We start from the raw sequence: 8,807 nt of genomic DNA, 5'->3' as shown, positions 1-8,807 counted from the left end.
ATAGTGTTATTTACCATCATTATTATTTCTAATCCTCAAATTGCCCTAAATTTGGCCAATGGGAATCCTTTCCAGTTAACACCTATGTGTCTTTGATCAGTTCCTTATTTTCTAGCATAAGAAAATCTTTCAAGGATGCCTGGGTGGCTCAGTGGGTTAAGCCTCTGCCTTTGGCTCAGGTCATGATCCCAGGGTCCTGGGATCGAGTCCCGCATTGGGTTCTTTGCTCAACAGGGAGCCTGCTTCCCCTCCCCACCCCCAATTCTCCCTGCCTCTCTACCTGCTTGTGATCTCTCTGTGTCAAATAAATAAAGAAAAGAAAAAAAGAGAGAAAATCTTTCAAGTTTCCCTTGTATTTTCCCTGTCTCAGAAGTAGAATTACCCAATTTCTCCAAGAAGTTCTGGCTCCTTTCAGTGAAAAAAGAAATTTAGAAACCAAGATCTGTGTGCTAGTTGTGTGCTCATTGCTAGGAAAAGTTTCACTATTTCTAGACTCTGACAGTAGACATTGTTAGAATATATTTATTTGGGGGGCCACCTGGGTGGCTCAGTTGCTTAATCAGCTGCCTCTTGTTTTAAACTCAGGTCATGATCTCAAGGTCATGTGGTCAAGCCCCGTGTTGGGCTCCATGATAGGTTTGGAGCCTGCTTAAGACTCTCTCTCACTGGGATGCCTGGGTGGCTCAGTTGGTTGGACAACTGCTTTCGGCTCAGGTCATGATCCCGGAGTCCTGGGATTGAGCCCCGCATCAGGCTCCCAGCTCCACGGGGAGTCTGCTTCTCCCTCTGACCTTCTCCTCGCTCATGCTCTTTCTCACTGTCTCTCTCTCAAATAAATAAATAAAATCTTTAAAAAAAAAAAAAAGACTCTCTCTCTCTCTGATGGATGAGGTGGCTGGGTTATGGACATTGGGAGGGTATGTGCTATGGTGAGTGCTGTGATTTGTGTAAGACTGATGATTTACAGACTTGTACCCCTGAAGCAAATAATACATTATATGTTAATTTTTTAAAAAGAGTCTCTCTCTGCCTCTTCCCCCTATTCTAAAAAATATAATTTTTTAAAACCTTAAGTTTAATCTATTTCAAATAAATACCTCCAACCATATGAAAATACATATATACAGGGTTACTTATTATAGCATCTTATGTAATTGCAAAATACTATGAACAATATGTAGGAAAGTGGTTGAGTATATTAATTATGTCTATACAATGAAATACTATGCTGCTATAATAAAGAATAAAGAAGATCTCTATGAATGGATACAGACTAATTTCCAGAATACACTATTAAATGGAAGGAGGAAAAGTGAAAATGCTTTACCCATTCTGTAAGAAAGAAAAGGATATGAAATAACAAAGGTATCTGTTCATCTATGCAAAAGAAAAACAAGAAAAATAAACCAGAAGCTAATGAGATCAATTACCTACAGGAGATGGATGGGAATAGGGCGGAAGTAATGGGAGAATGGGAGTAATGGGTAGTAGCAGTGAGGAAGATTGATCTTCCTTAAGTATAACCTTTTTATATAGCTGTTTCTTAGAGCCATGATAATGTTTCACATACTTCAAAATAAATAATTGAAATCAATAAGGTTATAATAAGGAAAGGGGGGAGGATAGAATGAACCCTGTGGTGTTGAGTCACAATCTGAAGTATAAGTATGATAGAGTAAAAATACAAATAATTCAACTTTTAACAATGGGCAGAGGAGCTATTAAATACACATTTCTTCACAGAAGACATACAAATGGCCAATAAACACATGAAAAGATGATTAATATATTTAGTCACTAAGGGAAATGCAAATCAAAACCACAAGGACTATGCCACATGAGTGGCATAGTCCATTAAGCATCCAACTCTTTTGATATCAGCTCAGGTCTTGATCTCAGGGTCATGAGTTCAAGCCTCACACTGGGGTCCATGGTGGTAGTGGAGAATACTTAAAACAAACAAACAACAACAACAAAAAACAACCCACAGGGAAATACTACGTCTTACCTACTAGGATGAAAAAGACAATAACAAGTGTTGGTGAGGATGTGGAGAAATTGCTACACCATACATTGCTGGTGAGAATATAAAATGGTACAGCCACTTTGGAAAGCAGTATGGCAGCTTCTTGAAAAGTTAACCATAGAGTTATTCTATGGCCCAACAATTCCACTCATATATGCCCAAAAGAAATGAAAACAATGTGTATGTCATGTGAAAACTTGTGTACAGGAATGTTCATAATAGCATTTTGCATAGGAGACAAAAGGTGGAAATAACCTAAACGCCAAATAATTGATAAATGGTTAAACAAAACACTGTATATCTATACAATGGAATATTATTTGGCCATTAAAAGGAATGAAATACTGCTATATGCTATACCATGAATCTTGAAAATTTTATGCTAACTGAAAGAAGCTAATCACAAAGACCATGTATTGCATGATTCCATTTATATGAAAGGTACAATATTGGTAAATCTATAAAAACAGAAAGTAGATCAATGGTTACCCAGGGCTGGGGAGGGTGGAAGAGAGGTTGAGGAGAAAGTGGAGAGTGATTGCTATTGAGTACAGGTTTCTTTTGGGGGTGATTAAAATTTTTTAAATGTTTAAAATCAGTTCTGTACAACTCCATGGATACACTAGAAATAACTGAATTATACAATTTAAATTGGTTAATTATATAGCATGGTAATTATATAGCAATAGGCTGCTTTTAAAAAGTTAAGGTCAAGTTTATTTTAAATCAGAAAAAAAAAAAAAAAGAGAGAGAGAGCGAGAGAGAGGCACCTGGGTGGCTCAGTGGGTTAAGCCTCTGCCTTCGGCTCAGATCATGATCTCAGGATCCTGGGACCAAGCCCCACATTGGGCTCTCTGCTCAGCAGAGAGCCTTCTTCCCTCTCTGTCTCTGTCTGCCTCTCTGCCTACTTGTGATCTCTCTCTTTGTCAAATAATAAAACCTTTAAAAAAAGAAAAAGAAAGAAAGAAAGAAAGAAAGAAAGAAAGAAAGAAAGAAAGAAAGAAAGAAAGAAAGAAAGAAAAGGTATTTGTACTTTAGTACTCTAGACTCCTCTCATCCTGACCTCACTGGAATGTCACTTCATAAATTGTTCCCTCCCTCCTATATTCTCAATGCTCCCCCCAAATTGGTTCCTTCACCATGCTCATTTCCCCCTCCTAAAAAGGCTCTCTCGATCTTGTCATTTGCAACAACGTGGATGGACTTATAGGGCATAATGCTAAGTGAAGTAAGTCTAATAGAGAAATACAAATACCATGTGATTTCACTCATATGTGGAATTTAAGAAAAAACAAATGAACAAACAAAAAAGACAAAAACCAGAGTCAAATACAGAGAAAAACTGGTGGTTTCCAGAGGGGAGGTTGGGAGGAGTTAGGTGAAATAAGGGGAAGAAAAGCACACTTCACTTGTTGAGCATTGAGAAATGCACAGAACTGTTGAAGAACATAGAACTGTTGTACACCTGAAACTAATATAACAGTATGTGCTATAATGCTTCAATTAAAAAAAGAAAATAATAATAAAATAAAATGTAACCTTCTTAAGAAAGAAAATGGCTCTCTCAATCACAAGTTTCTCTATAGTTGATGCTACAACTTGTTCCTTCCCTGTATAACTAGCAGTCTGGGAAAAGTATTTAGATCAGTTGGAATGCTTTTGGCCTGTAACTCAAAATAGCTTAACCCAGAAGGACATTTACTGTCACATAATTTTTTTGGAGATGGGTTGGTTCTGTGGTGATTAATTCAGCAGCTCAATATCATCACTGACCATATTAGGACATAGACTTGGCTGCTGTAAAAAAAAAAATTACAGTGGCTTAAGACAGATATTCATTTCTCTCTCATGATATAATCTGAACACAAATCTTCCAGGGCTCATACGGTGGGTTTGAAATATCAAGAAACCTAAGCTTGGACTTCCATGGTATAATCCATGATGGCTGCTAGGGCATTTGTATCCTTGTTCCAGTCAAATAGAAGGAAAGAAAAGTATATATTCATTCTAAGGGTACAACTCAGAAGTGCCCCATATCACCTCTACTCAAATACCATTCACCAGTAAATGTGCAACCTATTTGATAAATATGTATATGTGTATCCAACTAAAATTTAAGAGATCTCGTACTAAAGAAAGAAGTGAAAGAGCTACCTGGCTAGCTCAGTTAGAAGAGCATGATCTTGATCTTGGGATCGATGAACTTCATGTTGGATACAGATATTACTGAAATAAATATTTTTTTTAAAGAAGGGAAATGGATTTTTGAGAATACCAGAAGACTTTGCGACAAGGTCTAAGGTTGAATTTTATCATCCTTAGTGTGTAGACTTATTTTGTAATGTGGGCTCTTATCATCGTGCCAAAATGGCATCTGCCATTCCAGTCACCAGAAGCAATTAGCCATGTCTAGAAACAAAAAAGTCATGCCTACGCCTTGTGTACCTTGTTAAAAGCAAAGAAGATCTTCCAGAAGCACTCCCACAGACTTTACCTATGTGGTATTATCTAGAATTGCCAGTCCCTTAGTAAGAGAAAAGAAGATAGGCCAATTGAGATTTATCCCCTAGCATGGGGAGGGGTGAATCTGATGGATACAGACACTCAGAAAAGGTTAAAAAAAAAGTGGTTCTGATAATAAGGAAAGAGAAGATAGTTTTTGAACACAAGGCCCAAAGTGATAGTCAGAGCTTCCATTTTCTCCTTATCCTCCATTTGTATCTCCTTGATGGGGTGACCTAAAACTTACTTCCATAGGTCCATGACCTTAGTGGCCTTATCTTTACTGGGTTGCTGCAGTTTTGTATTGTTCAATAATGTTAGACATGTGAATTCCAAGAGGTATCTTAGTACATCCTGGGGTCTCAGTCATAGGCCTTGTTTCTCTGTGGAGCAATAATCAATTCCCCTTGGTAAGGAGGACCAGTTGCCCCAATCAGTACAATGATCCCCCCCTAACTGTTGCCCCAATGGTTCGAAGGCCCCATATGGGCCACGTGACAGTTTCAGTTTCCTGTTTAATGAAATTGTGACTGGTTTATCTGGGGGTAGTATCTGTCTCCTCAGCCTTCAGATCCACCAAGCCCAGTGATTTAAAGACAAAGTTGTAGAGACGATAATTCTTCAAGTGAATTGTTAGGAATAGAAGAGCCACTACTCCACACTTTGGTTCCTCGGCCCATGTACTCTAAATGTGAGGAAGATAGCAACATATATTGTCTATTGGGTTAAGTCCTATCTCATATCCTCACTGGGTAATCGCCCAGCCAGCATCACAACTGATCCTTCAGTAGGCTTTTCCTCCATTCCCTCAAACTAGCTGTTCCTATGTTATGGGTTTGAGGTAAGACCAGCTAATTCCATGATCATGCTTTCATTGCTCTATTTTCCTCAAAGTAAATGAATTTCTTGCCTAAATCTTATAATACATGATGATGGAAAAAGGCATTCTGTAAATTCATGAATTGTGGCACTAGTACGGAAAAAACTTTCCAGGCAAGCAACATAAACCTGTATCCCTGAGGATGAATCCCTCTTCTCTCCATAATGGAAGGGTCCTAGTATATAAACTGCCACCAACCAGGTGGTTGACTGGTCTGTCTAGGAAATACTGTCATACTGGGGCCCAGGCCCAATAGCCCTGTTATTGGCAGGTTAAAAACTCCATAGTGGCAGTAACTATTATCCTTGGCAAGTAGAAGTCCATGATATTAAATCCACATTTGGCCTCCATTCCTTCTGTACATGGGCCCATTGAACTAGTAACAGGGTGATTAGGTAGAGGCTAACATCTGTAGGATAGATCATCTTGTAAACCTGATTATTGGAATGAATTCCCTCTTGTGGGCAGATATGTGGTTCACAGATATTTTCACATTCTGAGTTCCTTTTGAGAATCTATCTGTATTATCTCTCCCACTGACTTCCTTGTCTCAGATATTCCTCCTTCCAAGTTAATTGCCCACCTCCTGGCCACTTTACATTCAGACAGATCTATACTTCAGGCCACCTCTCCTTCCTAGCAAAGAGGACAACCAGATGATCTATTCAATGTTATGCCAATGGGGAGAATTTCTCAAAACCACCTCATTATGGGTAGGGCCATAATTCAGAGGCTGAATTCAACTAGGATGCTTCTAGTTGGTGTTAGTATATATCATGAAGACTATTAATAAATCGGGTGCAAGCTTTTCCTTCCTTTGCTAAATGATCACGAGCCCATAGAATATGTTAAAAAAAAAAAAGTGGCAAAGAAGTAGGGACAGGTACAGAGAAAGTCTGTTCATGTAATTTATACATGCCTTCCATATCAGCTCAGGTCACCCCAGTATATGACTTTTCATTTGACAATGAAATTCTGCTGCCCATGTTCAATTTAGATAACACCCAGTTCCTAAAGAGTAATTCACATCACACAGTCACTTAGTATCCCACAGTCAAGTGTTTAGTTTCTGCTAAGGCTTGGTAGCAAGCCAAGGGTTACCTTTCAAATGGAGAATAGCTGTCAGGAGATGAGGGCATGTTCTTATTCCAAAACCCTATCAGGGCAGCTTGTGCCAATAACCTGGACCATCTGTAGGGCATTCTGTTTCTCCAAGTCAGAGGAAAATCTGGCAGTCATATAGTTTACATGGTAGATGGGTCAGAGAGCAGCACATGCAGTTGGTGGCTTTGAAATCCAAACAGGCCAAGCAAGCACTGTGTATTGTTCTTTAAGGTGGGTGATGGAAGGTAGAGCACAATAACTCCACTGTCAGAAATTTTACTATTGCACAGGTCCCTGAACTGGGTTTATTTCTGATCCTCTGATAGAAGGGTCTTTTTAAGGTATCTAGGGCAATTGCTACTTCCTGCTCACCTATCAGTTTGTACCACATCATCAAGGTTATAGAGTAACAGGATGTTCTATTGGGTAACAAGAAAACAAAGATCCCTCTGGGATGATACTATATTATAACTGAAGTGTTTACAAAGACCTGAGATAAGACAATGACAGTGCTATCCCAGTCATGTGAAGGCAAGCTGCTTCTGATCATTTCTTTTGAAGGGAACTTAAATCTGCATTCTAGGTTTCAAGTCAATAGCTACATTCTAGGTGCCATGGCCATGTTGATTTGCTCTAGTGAAGACTCCACATGGAGAAATACAACTATGAGGCTTCTCCCTCAATTAAGGTTACAGTTTAAGAATTGGGTGATATATATTGAATCGCCATTACAGTGACTTGAGTTACTGCTCATCAGACCTAAAATCTTCCTGCTTACATATATCAAGTAGCACTTCAATGGACTGTTGGTTTCATGCATTCCTTGACATTGATGATCGTACAGAACCATCAAAGATCCTTGTAGTCAAACACCCTGAATATCGCTTCCTCTTGAGGTTTATCACGGTAATTACACTGAACGTGTCTTTGACAGTTAAGTCTTACCCGGTCTCTACCAGGATTTCAATATTCCCACCAAAATCATGGATCCTGATATCATTTGGGCATCTCCATTATCAATTCCAACCAATAAGGACAGCCACCAAAAAATTTTTCAAAGGATATCTGTGGCTCTTTACTCAATGCCTTGATAAGGTAAATTTTATGGGCCGTTATAGGGATGGTATGGATAGAGCATTCCTAAGCAGGATACACATAATAGGGCAAGTCCACCATTCCCATCTCCCTGAATCTTCAGATTCCTTCCTCTACAGTATACCCTGGAAGTTCTGTCATTTCAGTGTATAGACTATCAGCTTCAAGTAAGCAAATCAGAAAGACCACCAGCTGCTCAAGCCAACCTGAAGCACAGGTAAGTATTTGGCAAGATCCTGTAATTCCTTCAGTGCATAAGTTTTCTTCTCAAGAACAGGTCCTGTCTTTCTCCATCAGCGCTACGCTAAAATCTCTCTCTTTTTTAAAGTTTTAATTTAAATTCCAGTTAGTTAACATATGGTATAATACTAGTTTCAGGTGTACAATATAGTGATTCATTACTTCCGTACATCTGGTGCTCATCTCAAGTGCTCTCCTTAACGCCCATCACCTTTCTGGAACGTAACTTGTTCAAAGTTCTCAGCCTCATTTATAGCTACCCAAATGATCCATTCCCTGTTGCAGGGTCCCAGTACTTCTCTACCAGGGCTCTTACCTTAGCATAACAGATCTAGGTCTCCCATTTAATTAATGCTGCAGCTTGATAGCCTTTACTGTTCTGTCATGGGCTTGATTCTCAGCCATTATCTTCCCTGCAGCTAGATGATAAATGTTTCTTCAAAGCTGTCAAAGAAGCTTTTTGATTTCTACTCATGTCTTAAGTTTAGAATTCAGGCCCTTTGTCTTTTTTCCCCATGTATTCTCTCAGAGGCAATCAGAGCAAATGACCCCATGATTTTAGTAATCATCACTATCAAAGCTGCTAAGTGCAAGAGATTGGTCTCCCAATGCTGTGCCCTTCATCAGCACTCCATCTCTTGCCACTACCAATGGTTATTTCAGTAATCGTGGTGTCATTGTTTCATTTTCCGTGGCAAGAGATTTATGCATGTAATCATCAGATTATGTGAGTAATACCATCCTACAAAGCAAGGGTTTCTTTCCTGAGGCTTCTTCCAATTCCCGTAATTATCAATCAGGGTTCTGGCAAGAAAGATAGAGTGCAGAAAGAGAATCTAATAAAAGGACTATTTATAAAAATGAGGACAGGGTTAAAGGAACCAATAAGGGAGAATGAAACACCATGAGACTAGCAACAGGGGGATGCCCTTATCATACACATCTTAAAGGGGCAAGGAA

This window comes from Mustela nigripes, chromosome 13 (assembly GCF_022355385.1).
Source record: "Mustela nigripes isolate SB6536 chromosome 13, MUSNIG.SB6536, whole genome shotgun sequence".
NCBI classification, from domain to species: Eukaryota; Metazoa; Chordata; class Mammalia; order Carnivora; family Mustelidae; genus Mustela; species Mustela nigripes.
Note: the sequence above shows the minus strand (reverse complement) of the source record.